Source organism: Hipposideros armiger, unplaced genomic scaffold (genome assembly GCF_001890085.2).
Source record: "Hipposideros armiger isolate ML-2016 unplaced genomic scaffold, ASM189008v1 scaffold_1135, whole genome shotgun sequence".
Taxonomy (NCBI): domain Eukaryota; kingdom Metazoa; phylum Chordata; class Mammalia; order Chiroptera; family Hipposideridae; genus Hipposideros; species Hipposideros armiger.
This window is the reverse complement of record NW_017732485.1, coordinates 359,431-381,550: the sequence shown is the minus strand read 5'-3', so window position 1 is coordinate 381,550 and position 22,120 is coordinate 359,431. Positions and strand designations below refer to the sequence as shown.

Sequence of the window (22,120 nt, the reverse complement as noted above, 5' to 3'; positions counted from 1 at the left end):
CTGGGCCACTGAGACTCTCTGGGGCTCAGCCTCCTACCTACAAAGTAGATGCCCCATCTACTAATATAATAAAACTGTGATAAACATAGCCACAATAATGGCCACAACTGCCATTTATTGAGCACTTACTATGCAGGTATCATCTCACTAAAGCTTATGACAGATTTATAAGGTATTTATGATCAGTCTCTATCCCCATTTAAGAGATAAAGAGAGTGACACTAGGGTGAAGTGACTTATTCAAGGCCACACAGGTACTGACTCTTAGGATAAGAATTCACACGCTTACCTCAGTGTGCAAGACCCAGCATGAATCCCCTGCAAACCACTGCCCCGCCACCCCAACCCCCACCCCTCCCTTTCGGTGCTGCAGCCACACTAGCCTTCTCTGTATGTGCTGTGCTTTCCCCCACCACTGGGCCTTTCTTTGTGCAGACTATTCCCTATAGCTGACATGCCTCCCTTCCCCTTGTGCTCGGTTATTACTTCCTACTCCTTCTCTAGATGTTGGTTGAACTCCCATCTCCTAAGGAAGCCTGTGGAGGTTTAAAATAGACCCACGATTTCTTTGGCAGCCTTCCCATTGAGAGAAGGGGTCTCTACCCCTGCTCATGGATCTGGGCAGCTTTCTGACTGCTTGGACCAAGGGTGTGGGTGCAAGTGATGCTATGTAACTTCTGAGGCTGGGTCGTAAGATCCCATGCAGTTCCAACCTCGCTCATTGGAACAGCTGTGCTTGGAGCCCTGAGCCACCTCACAGGAATGCCTACTCTCCTGAGACCCTGTGCTACAGCAGCCAGCTGAGCCCTCAACCGACATGACAGCCAGCGTGACCTGCTAGCCTTGTGAATCAGCCAGACCTTCAGATGACAGCTTCAGTTGAGTTGTGACTCAAACCCCATTACAGACCCCAAGAAAGAATTCCCAGCTGAGCCTTTCCAGAATACCCAACTCATAAAATCAAGACCAAAATAAAACGATCATTTTAAGCTGTTTTGTCTTGGGGCGATTTATTGTATGGACATCAATAACTTTAAACAAAATTTTCCATGGGTGCTTTCGTCCCCTTTTGTCACCAGCCTAGGTCAGTTTCCTTTTCATATGTTTTTATGTAACAAAATTTCTTTTCTTCAGAGTGCTTGTCTCAGTTTGCAATTATAATCTCATTAGTGTGATTATTTCGTCACCTGTGACTCCCCACGAGCCTGGAAGCTTCATTAAAAAAAAGAGCTGGGGCTGTTTTTGCTTGACTGTTGTGTCAGCTGAGAGTGAATATGGCTGCAAGTAACAGACTGCTTACTGCCAGTAGCTATGGGGGCGTGTTTGCCTCACGACACAAAATATGGAAGTAGGCGGCTGTTAGCATTAGTTCAGTTGCTGGGTGCTACTTTCAGAACTCAGGCACTTTCCCTCTCTTTCAGTTCATACTCAGCATGTTGTATTTCCGTCCTCATGCCTGTCACCTCGCTGTTGCAAGATTGAGGCCTCAGCTACAGATACTGTATCTTTATTCAGAGTCTCAATAAGCAGGAAGCAAAGGGATAAAGAAAATAACTTTTTTTTCCTTATGCAGATCTATTATTTTTACAGACAGTCTCCAGCAGACGTGTTTTTTTTGATTCACTGATCCGAACTGAGTCATATGTTGTGCAGAAGAGTTAACACAGCCAACCAGAGACTGCTACTTAGAAGAGCCTGCAAGGATTTTCCTGGTCTTATCTGGTAACTTGGTATTTGATCCACCCCCTAACGCATAAGGGAGGTTTATGGCTCCTACACTGTTTGTACAAACCATGTAATTGATGTGGAACCTCTGCTTTCCTTCTGAGAGTCTGGAATCTTGGAACATGCTGGGCAGAGGGTGCTGATATGACCAACCCCGGTAAAAACCTTGGGTGCTGAGTTCAGATGGGCTTCCCCAAGCAGAAACATTGAATCCATGCTACTGCGCTTTTTGTTGCCGACTCTGTCAGAGGGTGAGAGCACACTCTGTCCCCTCACAGATGGAGATACTGTAACAAAGCTGTGTATGGATTTCTCCAGAGTCCACCTTGTGTCTTTCCTTCTTGCCGATACTATTGTGTATCTTTCTGCTGTAATAAGCTTAAGCCAGGAGAACTTCTAGCAAATCATCGAATGTTTGCATGGTCTCCAAGACCCCCAGAACACATGCTCACTGGGAGACCCATAACAATCAAAGAGGAACGGGGGGAATTGCAATGACTAGTGTAGACCAGAACGGTGCATCCTTTTTGCCTGGGGAGGGACACAACCCGCCACCTGAACATGCATTTTAAGTTTCAGGATTAATTGGGAGATGGGGATATGTATGCATGTTGGAGAGTGATGTTAAAGCCTAGAACAGTTGCAGGCACATACAAGGTATATATAATAGTACACACGTTTTGAGGGAGAGAGAAAAAGAATGAACTGAGCAGAGCTAGATTTTGGCTTCGGATATCATTTATTCCAAAGCTTAGATCTTATGTGTTATGTCATATTGCCACCCCCTTTGTCTGCTTTCACTGTAGCACTGTTGGGAGAGTCACATAAAAGGGCTTTGCAAAGGACCACGTGCTATATACAGATGGGAGCGCTCTCTGTCAGTCTATGTGAGTGGCACAAGGCAAACTTGCTTTGTCCACTTGGAAAACGGGTAAAATCGCACCTACTTCCATCCCATCTGGTGTTGTGTCTGGAGTGGGTATTTTGGAACTTCTGTCGGGTTGATTTGGATGGCGGCTTTAGTCTGTTTTTAAAAACAAGTCCTGGATCAAAGCAAAATAATTTCATTTTGGGAATCCTTGCTTTTAGCGTCGCTGTGTTTTAAATAACTGGCTCTTTATGAGGAAAAACTAAGACCTTGTAGGCAGTGTTTTCTTTGTTGGTGGAGACGCTGGGGAAATTGTCCAACAGGATGGCTAGAGGTGAAAGTGGGGTGCAGTAGGCAGCCTCATGCTGACAGGAGGATGAAGGGGGAGCCCGTGTGAGGTAGGGCCTGTGTGTGATGGCTGAAGCAGTGCTGCCGCTCAAAGTGCAGCACGCAGGGCTCACAGGAGGTTCCCATGGCTCTTCCACTGAATTTGTTGTTGTCTCTGCCAACAGTTGTTGTTGTTGTTGTTGTTGTTGTTTTTGCTGCCTATGAAAGGAGAATATATTTTGATTCATAGAATATCAATTCTAAGAATGACCTTAGATTGAAACCAGCCCAAGACCCTAATTTTTCAGTGAGAGGAACTAAGATATAGAGAAGGGAAGCGACTTGTCCAGTGTCACCAAGGAGTTGGTGTCAGAGCCACAATGAGAAACCAGTCCTACTGATTGTCACTTACTGTGCTTTTCCCTGCATATCAGAGACTGATATTCTGACCAATGGCAGAGTGAGTACCAAGAATATTCCTTTAAGTTTATATGGATTTTTATGACTTTTCAGACCCTTGTCATTTTCACGGGTCCATCTGTATCTTAGTAGTAAGGAAACAGATACAGGCTGTTGAAGGGAGTTCCTAGGATTTGAGCCCAGTTCTTTGAACTCTGAATTTTTGTTTTTTATGCTACTCTGGCTAGTAGGTTTTAACAATGATAACAAAAACAGTTATTATGACTGCCAATCTCAGTTAAAAGGCTTTTGGCTATGATGAACAGAAGACCCAGTAAAAGTAGTTTAGGGATTTATTTTTTTCATCTAGCAAAACCAATCTGGGACTAGGGCAGCTCCAGGGTTGTTGGTGGCTCAATGACATCACCCCAGACCCAGGTTCCTTCTATCTTCTTGCTTTGCCATACTCATTCTATCAGCAGGGTCTTTCTTCATCATCCACAGGATGGCCTAAAATAGCATAATAGCCTTAATGACCAAAAGGCTTGCACATGCCTTGCTTGCTTGGCTTGCTCATTCATTCATTCATTTGTTTTTTTAGCGAGAAAAGCTCCCAAGAAGTCACCCAGAAAAATTCTCAGGCCTCAGTGGCCCGCACTGGGTCCCAGGCCCATTTACACAGTCACTGGCAAGCAGGAAAAGACCACCGTGCCATTGAGGCCTACCAAGATTCACTTCCTGGGACAGGGTGGCCGGCTCTGCTACTGTTGAATATGTTCAGAGATGTGAAATCACATGTCCAAGTTGACACAGCTAGAAAGTGACAGAGAAAGGAATGAAATCTGGGCCCTCCTGACTCTGCACCCAATGTTCTTAACCACTACGCACAGCCACCTCCCTTTCTTACTTTGCACGCTCTCTCTCGCATCCCCAGTACCACTTGCCAAATTCCCAGGCTGCACGCCTAAGTTGCTTTGGCTGGCGAATGCAGGATGGTCTCCTTGCCAGGTCAGTGTCAGCAATCAATCCCCATCTCCTGGGCGTGAAAACCAGCCGATTAGAGCTATAAGTAGGTGTTTAACAACACGGAGGCAGCCAGTGCGGCCGTCAGCAGTTTTTTTCCCTTGTCGGCTGAGCATTAGCAAATATGCTGAGAGAGGCACCCTGTTCCGCTGCTGCTGGGAAGAGGGAGTCTCACCAGGGCAGGTGATTTGAGAGGAGGAGAATGACAGAATGTCAGAGCTGGAAGGTCCTTTAGACCCAGTCTAGTTCGGCTCCATCATTGGACTGATGGGAAAACCAGGGTCCAACACAAAATCATTGTTGGAACCAGGACGAGAGCCTGAATTTATCCCGTGGTATTTCTAAAGTATTTCAAAGCACAACTCTCTATACCATTGTCTTGTAATTTCTACTCGTGAAATCTGTTTTGTTTTGTTTTGTTTTTTTAAATTGAAATGACATCTGAAAAACAAAGGCATTTTGAACTCTATTGTTGGGTCCCAGTTAGGTGTCTCCTGGCAAGCTCCTGAGAGAAGTGACCATTGACAGGTATCTTCGTGGGTTAGTCGCTCAGGGAAGGCCCTTCTAATTCTCCAGTTACAGACAGGGCCTCCCCCTGTAACAAATCCCCTCTCCTCTCCAACCTCCTTCTAACTTTCCAGCCATTTTAGCTTTTCTGCTTTGGTCATTCAGGACAAGTCCTGGCATTGGAAAGTTCTAAAGGCATGTGAGCCTTAGAGCCTCAAGATCTAAAAGAGAATGTGCCCAGCTTGTGAAGCAAAAGCTAATTGGCAGGTCAGAATGCAGGGACTCCTTGTGACATCATGAGATGGCTTGAGATCCCCTTATAGCTAATAACTCATATATATACATATGGGTTTGGGGAAGTCATAAGAATTTAAGTAGTATTTATTGAATGCCAATACGAATGGTAATAATAGAAGCTGCGATTTATTGAGCCCTATTCTGTGCCAAGCCCTGTGCCAGGTCCTTCACACGAATTTTTAACCTTAGTCTTCAAAATCATTTCTTATATTTATTTGTTTATTGTTTGCCTCAAGGTTAGAAAGTCTGTTTTATAGTCAAAGGAGCTTTTTATTTACTGCTATATCCCCAACTCCCGGAACAGAAGCTATTACGTAGTAGGTTCTCAGTTAATATATACTGAATTAATGATGTGACAGTAGAATGATTAGCTAGGTATTCTTCTTTGTTTTACAGATATGACAACTGAGGCTTAGAGAGACTAATTGTGAAAGGTAACTGTATCAGTCATCTTTGACAGCTATGAATAGTAAACCAAGTAATTTTGACTTAAACAAATAAGGTTATTTTTTTCCTTCTCAAGCAAGAATTCTGGTGGCACTGTTGCTACTGATTCCACTTAAATGATGCCATTATTAACCCAAGTCCTTTCTGACATTCTGGCCTGACTCTGCCATCTTTAGCATGTTGGGTTTTAAAAAATTTTTTTTTAATGGCTGTATACTTTTGGTCGTTATATGGTTATGACTTGAAGTGCTTGCTTCAGACAGCAAGTTCTGTGTTCAAGGAAGAAGATGATGGAGGCAACACTAGCCATGTGTGTTTACTTAATCATGAGAAGTAAATGTCTTCCCAGAAAGCCCCTGGCTTACATCCACTTATGTCTCATTGGCCGGTGTTATGTCACATAACTACCCCTAGCTGCAAGGGATGCTAGGAAAACGAGTATTTGCCTTTCTCTGGCTTTATAGAGGAGGCCAGTAAGGGAGATGGGGATTAGTAATAGTTTTATGTTAGCCAACATATGTGTCTGCCACAGCCAGGCAGATAGAGCGGTTGGGCCAGGACTGGAACACAGGTTTGTTTGCCTCCAAAGTGCATGCTTTTACTGACCATGCATTAGCCAACATGACTTTTACCCCTGATCTCAATAGAAAATGAGCAACTTGGGAATATCTTGTTCTATTCTGTGTCCTTGTTCTGTTCTGAGTCCTAGTCTCTGTATTTGCAAAATGAAGGAACGGTTAAATGAAGTCTATATTTCCTGCTGGCTATATGAGGTTTTATGGTTTCATGTCTCTGTCTGGCTGGATGACCACTTTTTAAAAGTTTTCTTCAAAACTGAATCAAAATCAAAGTCACCATCTCAGTGGAGATATTTCCCAGGATACAAATGCGCAAAACAGAATTGATTTTTTGGAGTTTGTTTTCATAGATGGTGGTATGTGTGTTTATGTGTTTCCGTTCGAGATATCTGATTCAGCGCTAGATGGTGAATGAAGATTGATTTTTGTCTGTCGTGGTCTGCAAAGCCCAACCGTTGTTGAAGTTCCTGTTTAAATACTTCTTGCTCCATCCTTTCCTTTTCTGGCTTCATTGACAGCTCAGTCTGTGGACTCTGTATATTTCAGGGTTTGATTTGATTTACTATTGCATTTTGCTCGCAGCAGTTTCTTTACTAGAGTTTAAAACCAGGGGCATGAATGCTGGTCCCATATCTTGAACTATTCAGCTATGGGACCCTGAGGAAGTCCCTCTGCTTCTCCAGGCCTCTGTTTCCTCATTGGTAAAATGACCAGCTAGTTTATGCCTTTGGAGCCTCCCAGCTCTGATATTTACATGTCTGTAAGTATGTGAGAACAAAGCAGATTCTGATTAATGAACAGAAGAGCTTACTAGCCTTGTTTCTTTCATCTATAGTCATAAAGATCAAAAGAGGAAATGAAAATATTAAATAAATGTGAATATGTGAAAGAATAATAATTACTATTTTTATAATCATTCTTAAAATTTCAGGTTGGACTTTTTTTTTTTACCCCCCTGAAAATAGCCTGTTAGGGTGTATTGGTAATCTTGGCAAAACATGTCACCTACTGACATGGAAAGAGCATTGGATGTAGAGGCAGACCCGTTGGGGTTTCACCCTCACTCTGTCATGTACTAGCTTTGTGACCTGGGTCATACTATTTATTGTCACGATCCCCAAGTTCCTTTTCTGGAAAATCAAGATTATACATATTTAAACCACAAGGTTATGGTGAGGATAAAATAAGTCAATTTATGAAAATACTCAGCACCATGGCTGGCACATGGTGAGGGTTTCGTAGAACTTAGTTTTCATCTTTTCTCCTTACTGATGCATCTAGAATCGAACAAAAGATTTCACAGTTGTCTGTTTTCTGGGTGCAAATGTTCCACTCCAGTGATAGAGCTGCTTTTGGCTGGGCTCGTTATACAGTCAGTCCCATGCATCTTTACTGTAGTGGCCATCTGCAGATTTATTGTCTCATACATGAGGGGAATGGGTGAATCTTTAGCAATCAGGACCCCTAATTCTATTCTATTCTTTAGCTTCTGAGACCTGGGATATTGGGAACCTCATTTCATTTTTCTTGTCTTCAGTTTATACATGTGCAAAATGTTATTACCCATTTCAGAAGGCTTTTGTTAGCCCTCTAATAATTTGAACAGGCTTGGTAATCTCTAGAGCATAATGGAAATGTATTGCTTCTGTTAGTTCGCCTAGATATCTTTAAACTAGTCCACTCTACCTGTTCAAATTTTTTCTGAACTTCAAGGTCCAAGTCACCCCACCTGTTGTAGAAAACTCCAAAATTCTTCTCCAACTCCAAAATCTCCCCAATCACTAACTTTTTATAGCTCTACCTGCTTGGACCACTCACTTGGCACTTAGAATAGCTGCTATGTAATGTTAGTTATTTGTAAATCACTTCCCCCTGACTTGGTCTTTGTAATGCCTTTTGTACATCATTCTGACACATAGCCCTTATCTGTGCACCTCTCTTAGGGAACAATAAAATATGTGTTGGTTGATTGGTTGTCTGTGTTATTATTTTATTGTTCAGGCTTACCAATTTTTCATTCAGGAACAACATAGTTTTCTTTAAAATGCAATGAATTATTTCTTTGGGAGCATGAGTAATACATGCCCATGGCTCAAAATTCAAAAGATGACATGTGGAATATGTTACCCCCACCCCTGCTCCCCCCCACTCCCGCCAAAGGCAACCGCTGTTGTCAGTTCCTCAATTGTCCTACCCAGAGCTGGCCTATATGTCCCCTTTTCCTTACAATGGCAGGTCTTTCTTAGGTACCTTGCATTTTTACTTACTGTATCATGGATACATTAAGTCAGATAAACATCTGATCTCTTCCTTAATAGTATAAAAAGAGTGGTCTTGCTTTCTTTTTTATATTTTATGGTTTATTTAAACAATCACTTTTTTATGAAAAGTGTTAATGAGATAACTTTCAGTTCTCATGTAGTTATAAGAAATAATATAGAGAGGTCTCGTGGGGTCCGTATTCAGTTTTCATTAATGGTACCATTTTGTAAAACTTTGAGTGCTGTATTATACTCAGGATATTGTTGACATTGATACAATCTACTGATCTTATTCAGATTACCCCAATTTTACTTGTATTCATTTGTGTGTGTGAGAGAGAGTGTATGGGTTTTAGCTTTATGCAATTTCATCTCATGTGTAGATTTCTGTATCTATTACCACAGTCAAGGCACTAAACATTTCCATCACCATGAGAATCCCTTATAATCACATCCACCTCCCTCTCATTTCTTCCTTGTCCTAACTCTTGTTATTCCATTTGTAAATATTTTTCATTAAAAAACATTATATAAGTCGAATCATATAATATGTTACCTTTTGGGACCGGCTTTTTCTTACTGAACATTATTTTTGGGTATTTCTGTATGTAGCACAATTTGTTTCACCATTTATATGTTGAAGGACATTTGGGCTATTTTCTTTTTTTTATTATAATGAGTAAAGCTGCTATGAGTATATATATATATATATATATATTTTTTTTTTTTTACTATGTGAGCATAAGTTTTCAAGTTTCAATGACAAATGCCCAAGTGTGGGCTCGCTGGTTTGCACGGTAATTGCATGTTTCATTTTGTGAGGAACTGCCAAACTGTCCCATAGTGGCTGTCCCCACCTTCCTATCAGCAGTGTATGAGTGACCCAGTTTTTCTGCATCTATGTCGGCATTTGGTGATGTCACCATTTTTTATTTTAGCCATTCCGTTTGGTGTGTAATGATATCTTATTATGATTTTAATTTGCATTTCCCTGATGGCTAATGAAGTTGAACATCTTTTCACGTGCCTTTGTCATCTGTATACCCTCTTCATTGAAATGTCTGTGCATGTCATTAGCCCCGTTTATAGTTGGATTGTTTTATTTTTTTTTTACTGTTGCATTTTGAGAGTTTTCAATTATTTTTTAGGTACCAGTCCTGTGTTGGGTATGTGGCTTGTGAATATTTCCTCCCAGGCTGTAGGTTGTCTTTTCATCTCCTTCCCATGGACTTTCACAGAGCGAGGGTATTTCATTTTGATGAGATCCAATTTATCAATATTTCCTTTTATGAATGTGCTTTTGGAGTCAAATCTAAGAACTCTTTCCCTAGCCCTAGAGTCTCAAAGATTTCCTTCTATGTTTTTTCTAAAATGTTTATAGTTTTACATGTTACATGGAAGTCCATGACCCATTTCAAGTTAATTTTTGTATAAGATGTGAGGTTTAGGTTAAGGTTCATTTTTATTTTATTTTATTATTATTTTTTTGCCATTGGTGTCTAATTACTCCAATATCACTTGTTAAGGAGTCTGTTCTTCTTCCAGTGAATTGTTTTTGTGGTTTTATCAAAAATCAATTGAACATATTCGTGGGAGTATACAGGGTGCCAAAGACTTTCTCTCTAATCCTGACTCAGAGCACAGGAGAAGCCTCTTTCTGGTGACTTTCTTGTTTTTCAGGAACAATAGTACTCCCCTTCTTTCCTCAGCAAAGAGTGGCTTCCCAGCTCTCTGAACCACTGAGGATGCTTTGGTGAGATGTGGGGATGGCAGGCGTGGAGATTAGACCAGAGAATAGGGACCTTGTTGCATGCTCTTATATTCCTACTGCTGGACCCCAATAGGTAGTAAGTAAAGAGTTTCTGAGTATTGGCGAAACATCTGTGTTATTGACATGCCGGCTGTACTAACAGTCCTGAATATCAGTATCAGGCTTTGCAACCTGAAAAGTGGCTTTATATGATCCCTAAATAGTACCCATTTCTTGAGCAGAATCTCGAGAGGGTGGGGCAGGAAAGATGGAGGCAAACTTGGCCATGGCCACCTTTCCAAAAAGAGTAACTTGGAGTATTAATATGTTAAACGAGTTTCTTGGCAGCAGGGGGTTCCTTAAAGCCTCTTCAGAGACTCTCGGTTGTGAATATGCTTTGTGAATACTTAAGAGGGGAACAAAGTGTGGTGTTCGCCAAGTTATTTGAACCAGGCTTTGATTCCCTAAAGCACATCATGGGCTTGGGGCATTAGGGAACAGGTTTTCTGGAAGACTAGCCTAGGGCCCTTCTGTCCAGAGTAAGCACTTGGCGATGGATGATCTCTTATTTTAGGCCTGATTTATACTTGGATTTTAGCTCCGAGCTTTCATCTTAGGAGAGAATGCCGCGACTTTGCTTTGATTTTTCAGGACCAAGTGCGAAGAACCATCTCCAGCAGGCCCATGATTTATTTAGGACATTTGGAGCAGTGAGACATCTCCAGAAGTTCTGTTACTCAGTTCTCTGGGTTGTTTGATCTCCTAATTAGCTGCCCTTCTTAATTCGTTTTTCACTGGTTGGCATAGCCTGCCAAGATGCATATTTGGCAGAACCTGTTCAGGTTGAGATCAGCAGAAAAAAGGAAGGAGCTGAAAGCAGCTAATGAAACTTTTGAATCTTCACACTCCCTCTCCTCTCACCCAACCTTCCATTCCAGGTGCTGACACGGGAGAATAATAGAAGCTAACGCAAACGCGGAGCTGCCACTGAAGAGAAAGAAGACTGGGGGACGTTTGCCAGCAAGAAGTAGACATGTTTTGAGGGTGAGGGCTTATTTCCAGCGGGAAGAATCAGGTACTGCTTCAAGGGGAAGGTGCCCGCTAATTTAAAATGTCCATTTGGGAGGAGTTACTATTGACTGAAGTTTTGGGGGGGGCAATTTGACTATCCAATTTTAAATGTATGTACCTATTCTATTATTCCTTAGAGTTCCAGAGCAATTCCACTTATAGGAATTGTTATACAGAAGTACTCACACAAGAATGAAAATGCATTCTTATCACTAATGAATGATGATCTAGCCAAACAATAGAATGCTGTGTAGACAGCAAGAAGGATTGTTATATACAACATGCCCAGTATATAATATGTCCAGATGAAAAATTAAGGTACCGTACATTTTGTGTAGATAACTTTTTTTGGGAAAAAAAAGGTTAATAGCTTATAATACAGAATATAGACTAGAAGAGAGACTTAGAAAGTAAATTAAACAGTTAATAGTGTTTATCTCAGGGGAGTGGGAAACTAGAAAAAAGTCGCATGCTCTTTGTTCTATTTTTCTAGACTCATTTTAAAAATAATAAGTACATATTATATTTATAGGTAGAAAATCATGATAAAGATTCTTTAAAGTACAGTTTAAGTTTAGTTTGTGTGACAGATTCTCTTTTCCCATTACTCAAGAGGCTTTAATGCACATGGGAATCCCAAAACACAAAGGAAATGGATAATTTAATTTCCCTTTCTCTTTCTCTTTTCCTACTTCTTTTAGTCCTCGCCTCACCTTCTAGAGTTCTGATTTCCACCTAATCTACTTTCTCTCTTGGACCTTTTGTGTCCCTTCCAACCCTTTAACGCCCCCAGTATCTGGCCCACCTGCCCCCATCTGATGCCTGAGTTCATTTCTGTATGGCTCACGCTGTACCTTTCCCATATAAATACCCATACGGGTCACTGAGGTTTCAAGTATTTCGCCAGCACAGTGGCCAATGGGCTACTGTATGGGTGAACAGAAACGAAATGGTCTCTGGCATCTGCTTTGTGGCATGAGCCTCTATCTGCAAAATGATAGAATTACATTAAATAATCTCTAAGGATCTTCACAAGCTAATATTCTATGATTACTTAAGAAAATATATTTATTTATTATGTTCAGGTTTTCTGGCTTTGTGTTCCTCTTATCTGGTGAAGGAGGGAAACTTAACATGTTTCTTAAAAAAAAAACAAACCCAGAAAAACATGCTGACAGTGAGGCAGTATTGGAAGTGAGCAAACTCCAGGTCCTGACTTCGCCACTCCTTTGTTTTGTGGCCTGGGGCCATTCACGTTCCTTCCTTGGTCTCCTTTCTCTGATTGATAGTAGAGTGTCTATCTGTATGCACCTCATTATAAGGAGATATTTGGGGATGAATGTGGACACTGACCTGGCTTTCATCCAAGGGTGTGATAAGAGTCAAATGGACAAAGAGGTGTGTAAGTGCTTTTATCACCATAGAGCAGAGTTTCTCAGCCTCGGCAACATTGTCATTTGGGGCCAGAAAATCCTTTGTTGGAGGCTGGCCTGTGTGCTGTAGGAGGCTCAGCTGTCCTTAGCCTCTACTTACTAGGTGATAGTTACTCCCTTTCCCCAGCCGTGACAACAAAACACATTTGTAGATATTGCCAAATGTCCCCTGGGGAGGGGGGCAGGTGAACCCTGGTCTGAGAACCACTGATGCAGAGTCTATATCGACTTCAAGCGTTGTTAATTATATAACTACTTTGAGAGGGAACAAATAAAAAAGAAGAAAAAGCAACATAAAGTGGAATTCCAGGGAGCGCCAGAGATGCCTCCAGTGCGGGACAGAAGATAATACGCAAGTGACGCTAGTGCCAAATTACAGCATCACTTCTGGGCAGTCGTATTTCCTGTGGGAACACTCTGTACCCTAAAGAGAGATGGGAAGATCAGCCTTGTTGAGGAACCCTACCCCCAAGGCACAGGAGAGCAGGGCTTTATAGTTCTTGCCCGCTTCTAGTTGTTGATGGGAGGGGGACCTCAAAGAAACACGAAGGACACAGCTTCATCTACAAGGTCAGACATACAGAGTTTCATGGATATTAGAGCATTTAGTCAAGTGTCCCATTTAAGTGCTACACTACTCTGTGTAGTATTCTTTTCTCTTTCATTGTCTTTCTTTTTTTTTTAAAGTGTAGTTGACATACAATATTATATTAATTTCAGGTATTCAACATAGTGACTAGACATTTACGTGCCTTCACAATGTGATCACCACAGGCGATTAGCTATTCGAGCAACTTATGTATGCGTATCTTCTCCCAGCATTTGTTTCCTCCCTTCCTCTTTGATTCCCGAAGACTGTCCAACGTGTCCAATTCCTTCATAACACAATAACAATTGTGAGCAAGACCCACCTTTGCATTATACAGGCGCTTCACTTGCGTGCCTCCGTTAGGCAGGTAGCAGCCCCAAACCTCTTGTTATTGTCCCGTTTTGTAGATGAGGAAACTGAGGATGAAGAGACGCTTTAAGCCCAGCTCTCTCTGTCTCCAGAGCCCACACGCTTACCCACCACTGCAAATGTCACTCCTTCCCAGCAGAGAACTTACCACGCAACACCACCCCCGGGGTCACTGTTGGTTGTTGATCTCTCTGTCTCACCTGCTAGGTTGTGGGCAGCTGAACCACCCCTGCACCTACTCGCAGACTCTGAGGGTCGTGTCATACGCACTGGACTATTCTCCAGCCACTATGCCTCGATCTTTAGGAATAAAGAGCTAATGGTGGAATTTTATACATCAGGACCCAACAGGGCAGCAGGAGGGCAAGTAAGGAGCCTGAATAAGTCAGCAATGTCCATCTTTCTAGGCAGCATGTGCCTGAAAGCGAATCATAGATTTGTAAACTAGGATTAAGTGGAAACTGAGAAACTCTTTTTCTGGTGCTTTGGATTTTAAAATGAGAAAGTACAGAGATTAACTACTCGCTTAGGTGTGCCCAGTGTGTCGGTAGCAAACCAGGGTTGACGCTGGGCACAGGCTCCCAGTCCAGTTCCCTGCCATTATCAGTGGGATGCTGTGTAGGGTGAGGGGTCAGAATGCAGCACCTGGAGTCTTGTTACCTGGGCAGTGAACGAAGATCAGAGCAAAAATACTTGACCCCTGTGGCCCTCCTTTTCCTTCTCTGCAGATGGGAGTCACAATCGTTCGTACCTCAAAGAGATGTTGTGAGGTTATATGAGATAACGTAGCACAGAGCCTGTCACATAGTAAGGACTCAACAAATGTTAGTGATGATGATTATTATTAATACTAATTCTTTTATTAATAATGATTCTTTTATTAATAATGATTATTATTATTTTTAAAGAATTTAATGACATTTCTACCTATATGTTTTTGTGGGCTTTCTTAGACTGTAACATAGATTCACTTTTAAAATCCCTACACAATAAATAGACTTTGCTCCTTTTTGCATATAGTTCTCTGAATTTGGGCACATTCATACAGCCGTGGCTCCACCACTGCACTCAAGGTACACAGCACACTTTTTCCCTTTCTAAGCAACCCCAGCACCCACTCTTGGACCTGATAACCACTGATCTGTTTTCTGTTCCTGTAATTTTGTCTTTTTCAAAATGTCATTTAAATGGAACGATATAGTTTCAGTATATAGTCTTCTGAGTTTGTCTGTCTTTTTCTTAGCATAATTCATGAGTTTACTCCATGTTGTCATATATATATATATATATATGCACCTATATATACACACACATATATATATATTTATATATATTTATATATCTATCTATAATATGTATCACAGTGTGTCTTTCCATTTTATTTCTGAATAGTATTTAATAGTACAGATATGCCAAAGGTGGTTTATCCATTCACTAGCTGAAGGACATTTGTGTTTTTTGCAGTGTGTATGGAGCAGTTATGAGTAAATATGCTATAAACTCTGTGTATAAAGTTTTAGGTAAAGATAAGTCATCATTTCTTTAGGGTAAATATCTAGGAGTGTGATCGTGTGTCATACGATAAGTGTATGTTTATAAGAGACTATCCAACTGTTTTCCAAAGTGACTTTTACATTCCTATCTGCAATGCATGAGGATTGCAGTGACTCCAGCTCCTCACCAGCACTTGGTGTGGACAGTCTTTTAAATTGTAGCCATTTAAAGAGGTGTGTCACGTTATCTTGTTGTAGTCTTAATTTGAATTTTCCTAATGACTAATGTTGTTGAGCATCTATTCATGTGCTTATTTGCCATCAGTGTATCTTCGATGGAGTATTTTCTCAAATCTTTTGCTCATTTTTTTAATTGGATAATTTGTCTACTTAGTATCACATTTTGAGAATTCTTTAATATATTCTGCATACAAATCCTTTGTCAGGCATGTGTTTTGGTAATATTTTCTCCCAGTTGTGGTTTATCTTTTCATTCTCTGAACAGTCTTTTGTAAGGTAGAAGTTTTGAATTTTTATGAAGTCCAGTCATTGATTTCTTTTTTTTTAATAAATCATACTTTAGGTGCTGTATCTAACAAATCTTTGCCTTATCTATATTACACAGATGTCCTCCTATGCTTCTTTCTATAAGTTTTATAGTTTTAAGTTTAACGTTTAGGTCTGTGATCCATTTTGAGTAAATTTTTATATGAGATGTAAACTATTGGTTGAGGTGGTGGTTTTTTTTGCATATAGGTATCTAATTATTAATTTCATAATACTAGTTATATATAAGCAGTGGGTGCTGCAGCTGTATGATATATCACTCATGAGTGTCTTAGGAATATTGATAACTTCTACTACCACGATTATGATTATATTTATGGTTATTCATCTCTCCAGCCATCATCCTTCCTTCAACAAATGAGTGTCTATTATGTAACAGTCATTGTTCTACATGAAGAACTGTCAACAATATTGAGTATGGTCTCAAACAACACAGGTCATTAAGAAGCGCAATTATGGAGGGGCACAAATGTATCATGATGTTAGGCCAATGCAATGGCTATTTGTCAGTCTGATGAGTTAATTTCTTGGGTCGGAGAAGGGAGGCAACACGAAACCTGACAAAGGCAGTTCTCTTACTTTTGTAGCTCATTTCAGATCCTTGGGACAAAACAATCAGGTTTTAATTGAGCCAAAACCATCCCCAAGGACTTAGAAAATGTCTTATAAACAGTTTTGCTAGTAGACCAAATGCCCAGAGGTAGAGAGAGTTGTAGGAAGAAATTGTTTATCCATCGAGTTTTTTCTTCCTTATTAGCAATGCATTGCCTTTTCTGTCTGTCTGAACATCTATAAACAGAACTTTCCCACAGATAATTTAGAAAACCTACTTGAAATCTTCAGGCCTGGGTGCATCAATTTCTTCCCATATATGGAATAGTAGAAAGCACATGGGAATGAATCCATCCATGGTTCATCTCTGAGTAGGCAAAACATATGGTGCATAGCTTTATTTCTCTTTACCACAATTCTGTTATCTGTAAACATAAAATATTGTGCCAGCCTTTCAGTGTTTACTGCCTTCCAGGGTCATCTTCACTGGACAGTGAAGAAATTAAAATGGTAACTCTTTCTACAGTGTCATACTACAAATATGGTGGGTGAGAGATTTTCTATGGTACTAATTAACGCAACACCACCACATATGCAGTGAGTAATTTCTATATGCCAGGCACTCAATTAGGCTTTGGGGATACAGCGGTGGATTCAAAACAAATATAAGTCTCGCCCACATAGAGCTTATGTTTCAGTGGGGAGAGTGAGACGAAAGCAGACAATCACAAACATAAATTACAAACTGTATTAAAGTCCTAGGAAGTTGTGTGATAAATTCGCTATGGTGAAATGAGTCCCCCAATCATCTGACACATACCTGATTAATTTTATTGGTGTGCCTTTTCTAACAAATCCTGTGGTCCCTGGGAAAGGATTGTTTCTCAACTAGGAATGAAGAACTTTCTAGTCTCAAAAGAGTCAGAAAATATAGTAAAGTAGATTCAGTCGAGCAGTCTTGGGTGTAACATAAAAAGTCAATGTCATTTTGTTATCCAAAACATTAATATCTTAAGAGCTCAAGCATAATTTCTGATTTCATTTCCATATGAAAGAGCAGGAGTTAATTTGTGTTAAAAAAAAAAAGTCACCCATGTTCTCTCTTTAGAATTGATTCCCAAGCAGGGGTGTCTTCTGATGACTCAGGTTTATGAACATTAATCTTTTGCTCTGTAGGACTCATTCGGTGGGAAGGACCACATGCCTCCACTTTGAATGTCCCCTGGCTGTAATTTTCTGAGTCCTCATATCTGCTTTTATAATGTTTCTATTTTTTTTTCCATTGTTGTCAGCTGTCAACCGTCCTGTTCTCAGTGTGTTTCCCTCAGTGGCTCCTCTGGCCCTTTTCATTTCTATTTCGAATCTGCTGTGGTTTGGGAAACAAGATAACCATGTTCATTTGAATTGTTTGTGAAAAAAGATCAGGCTCTGAGGGCGATCAGGAACCTTCCTGTAGCAGAGTGCGTCAGCCTTATGCATGAAAGGTTTTGTATGTTTCAATGTCAGTTTGGGTCGTATTAATAGTTCGGGTCACCACAAAAGTGTCTTTAAATAAATGAGGTGATTAATAGAAACCAGAGAGAAACGTAGCCAATTCAAATCTATTATATTTGCATGGTGCTTTTTACTTCTTTTTAAAGTACTTTGTTTTGCCTTCTAGATAACTTCATCCTCACTGAATCAGAGTGAAGAAAGATAAGGTGGATAATATAAGAAAACATGTGCAGAGATGTGAAGTGATTAATCTCAAGTCACCTTAGTGAATTATTGTCATAATTATGGCCAGAGCATAGGTCTCTTGACTCTCAGCCTGAAGAATTTGGAAGGGCAGGAAAAATAGAACTCTCGAAGCAGACAGCTTACATGAACACATAGTGGTGAGTTTTCCTGGAGGAAATCTCAAGAGTTTGGGGAACAAACCTAACTTCATTTTTGGGCAAATAAGTTTCTAGACTTGCTTGAATCACCCATAAATGCACACTGCTGGCTCTCGTGGCTGCTTGGATGTTTTAAAGTCCTGTTTTCTCTGTCAGAGTCAATTCATCAGTGACTGCCACATGGGGAAGTTGGTGACATGTCAAAGAGAGAATGGAGAATGTGTATAAAAGTGAGAACTTCAAAATTAGGTTGCCACACCTGATAAAGAGAAATGCAACTTGTCACGGTTTTGGCATTAATTTTTCCCTTTCTTTTATTTTTTATTTGTTCAACAAATCCGTACTTGATGACAGATACCACGCTATACCCTGAGGGTCTAAGGATCAGCAGAACAAGCACCTCCCTCAAGTTGCTCACACAGTAGGAAGCAGGGTGATGGAAATCCTCTAAAATTAGTCTGGAGATTATTTTACTGTTCTGTAAATATACTAAAATTTGTTAATTTGTACACTCAGAATGGGTGAATTTTATGGTATATAAATTATATCTCAGGAAAGCTGTTTAAAAAGAACCAATGAAAACAGAGCGACTAGTGCAGTGATAGGAATAAATGTAGGGTACTGTGGGAACTCTGAAGGGCATCCAAATTCAAAGAGACAGAGGAAAGGCCTCTAGAGGAAGCGATACCTAAGCCTAGACCTGAAGAATGAATAAGAGATACCTGGGAAAGAAGTGGAGAAAGACTGGACTGAGCAGCAAAAATGAACATGAGTCCACATCTGAGGCGAGTGAGAGGGTGCACGGTCTCTATAGTGGAAGCAGTAGAAGGGGGCAGCTTTGTTAGAGCCCTTCTTATGAGGGGGTGTGACGAGAACTCAGGCTGGCGAGATAACCAGGAGTTACTCATTATGACCTCCTGTATCATGAAGAGGAATGTGGAATTTATTCTAAAGGCAATATGGAGGGCGCCACTGAAAGTCTTAAGGTATGGGAAAGTCATGAATAAATCTGGGCTTTGGAGCATCAGTTTGGCTGTAATGAGGACACTTGTTTAGGACGAGAAAGCTGGGAAGTAAGGAGACCAGCAATGCAGTTGGTTCTATAAACTCGGTGAGCAGGTTTGAACTAAGTACATGGATTTAAGAATAAGGTAGAAATAGAAGGACTTCATGGCAAATTAAATGTAGGAGGTGAGGAAGCTGAAGATGTGGAAGAAGATTGCAATTTGTATTAGGGCGGGTGCATAGTGGAAAGCGCTATTCAGCAAGAGAATGAATGCTAGGTGTACATCAGACGTGAGGAGAAGGTAGTACATTCAGCTTTGGGCATTTTTAAGTTTAGGTGTTTGTAGGACATTTAAATAAGGATAAATAGGTGGAGGGCTGAGGGTGGTGGGAAAAGAGAGAGAGAGAGAGAGAGAACGAACCAACACCAGGTTGGGGTTACAGGTTTTGGTGGTTAGCACATATACGATAATTAAAATCAAGTGATTAAGTGAGGTTTCTTAGAAAGAGAAGAAACTATGTAGCAAGAAGAGAGGAGGTGAAAGCTAAAACCTCAACGGACATAAAAATTCACCATGTGGGCAGAGGAAAAGGAAAATTTGAGGGAGACTTAGAAGAAATAGCTGGATGGGTGTGAGGAAAATAAGGGGATTATAGTGTCATAGAACTAAAAAAAGCAAAAAGAAGAAGGCATTTCAAGGATGATTGTGTTCAGCGTTACACAGATATTAAGATCTGGTCTTAGAAATGGACTAAAACTTGTCCCTTGGGTTTGTTGACAAAAGCCATTGGTACCCTTGGCAAGAGTAATTTGAATGGAGTAATAGGGGAGAAAACTGTGCTGCAACAGGATGAGGAATGGCTGGGAGAACCGGGAGGTGATGGAGTGGTGAGAGTGTAGATGAATCCTTCAGGAAGCTGAGCTCTGAAGGAGAGGGAGGTAGATGTCTGGTACATGAGGATGGAATTTTGTTTCTAAAATAAGATTGGGGAGACTTTCACATGTCTAAAAACTGCTGGAATGAATCTAGGAGACAGGCAGGGGTAATAATACAGGAGGGGGCGTTTAATCAATCGGAATGAAGGAGAGGATGGATTCCAGAGGCTTCCATTGACTCTGTGATAGGTGATACAGTCGTCTACTTTGAGTGAGCCGGGAAGACTGAGGGAGTAGGTGGTTTGGGAGGTCAAAGAAGGTTGGGAACATGCCCCGTGTTAAATAGGAAGGAGCACTGAACAGGGAACCATAGGGGGACTGCCAGGCAGCACTAGAGACGGTGAATTTGTAATGATGCTGAACTGGGTTTTCTCCCAATTGACAGCGCTGTCCTGACACAGGAGAAAGGAAGGCCAACTGTTCGATTAACTCAGGGTGGAGGCTTAAGATGTCCAAAGATAATGCAGAACCTTGATAGAAAAGCAGGTGACCGATTTAAGTGATAAATCGCAGCGTCTCAGTTGGATATATATGGAAGAGAATATAGGCAGAGACTGACAGAAGGGATTCCAGAGGGCAGATGTTTCAAAATGGGGAAGAACAAGTATGGCTGGAGCTATGGGAAACTAAAAGGATAGAAGGATCGAAACATAGTGAGGGATGATTGAATTCAGTGTCGTGGTGAAGCAGTTAGGAGGGACAATGGTGGCATGGCTAGGAGTATAGGGCTGAAGGAGTGGAGATGAAAGTCATTGAAGTTAAGGAGGTAAACACAGTAAGAGGCCAGGGTATTGGATTACAGTCTAAGCTCTGCCCTTTTCTAGCCATATTATCTAACCCAAGGCAGTCAATCCACAAGTATGTCTTGTTTGTCTACTCTGTGCCAGCACTGCAGACATAGCAGTGAGCCCGATAGTCAGAGGCCATGTCCTCAAGGAGCTTACTTTCAAGTTAGCAGAGGTTAAAAAATATAAACAAATGAGATGCTTCAGGCATTGTGTGCTTCGAAGAAAATAAGATCAGTAGATAAGATGGAGAGGGACTACATTAGCTATGGCGGCCAGGGAAGGCATCTCTGAAGGGCAGATGATATTGAGCCTGAGTGAGGAGAAGGTGGCAGTTATGTGAAGCACTGGGGTGAAGAGTGGGCCACGCAGAGGAGCAGCGAGTAGACAAGTTCTACCACAGGGGCGAGCTCACTGTGTTTAAATGACCAGAGGAAGACCAGCAGGTGGAACTGTGCTCGTGGCAGGGAAAGTGTTGAAACTCGTTTTCAGAGATAGGCAGATTGGATCACTTGGAGGGGTCTTCAGTGGCCATTCATGGGGTTTTAAATTTTGTTTGAAGTGTTCTGTTTTAATGGGGAATATGTGAACTGATTTATGCTGCTATCTGAAGGATAAGCTATGGGGGCGGGGCAGAGTGGAGAAATAGGGATCACTAAGGAGGCAGTTGCAGTTCCTGAGGCAAGATGATGGTGACTTGGGTCAGGTTGCTAACGGGGAGATGGTGAGAGATGGTGGGATTCAGGGTATATCCTAGAGTTATAATTGATGAAACTTGCTCCTGGATGGGTTTAGGGGAAAAAAGATAAGAGAGGACGGAAAGATGACTGACTCCTAGGTCACTGACCTGAGAAATGGACGGAGAGTGATATCGGGGCAAATCCTATAGTTGTCTTTCAGCCATGTTAAATGTGAGATATCGATGACTTCTTACAGTTCAGCCTGGATCACAAGGAAATAGTCAGAACCAGATTTATAGATTTGTGTCTTGGAACATCAGATAGTGTTTAAAGTCATGGTGCAAGATGAGATCATGTAGGGAGCGAGAATAGGGAGAAATAGAATAAGGCCTGAGCACTGACTCTTGAAGCACTGCAATGCTTAGAAACTTGGAAGTGAAAGACTAGTCATCAAAGGAGGCTTAGAAAGAGTAGTAAGTGAGTGGGAGAAAACGAGGAGCATGTGGTATTCCAGAAACCGAGGGGAGAAAGTGTCTCAAGTCTACAAATCAGATGAACTGTTTCTCCCCCCTGGTTGGGA

At 41.1% G+C, this 22,120-nt stretch overlaps 1 long non-coding RNA gene across 2 annotated transcripts in view; it reads left to right on the top strand.

The window, feature by feature from the left end:
* Positions 1-1,606: 1,606 nt before the first annotated feature.
* Positions 1,607-22,120, top strand: part of LOC109376467 (uncharacterized) — a 372,029-nt gene continuing 351,515 nt past the window's right edge. For both annotated transcript variants that reach the window (XR_002122738.1, XR_002122737.1), the window contains exons 1-2: positions 1,607-1,722; positions 11,121-11,257. This is a non-coding gene — a long non-coding RNA (uncharacterized LOC109376467). The remainder of the gene's footprint in view (positions 1,723-11,120; positions 11,258-22,120) is intronic.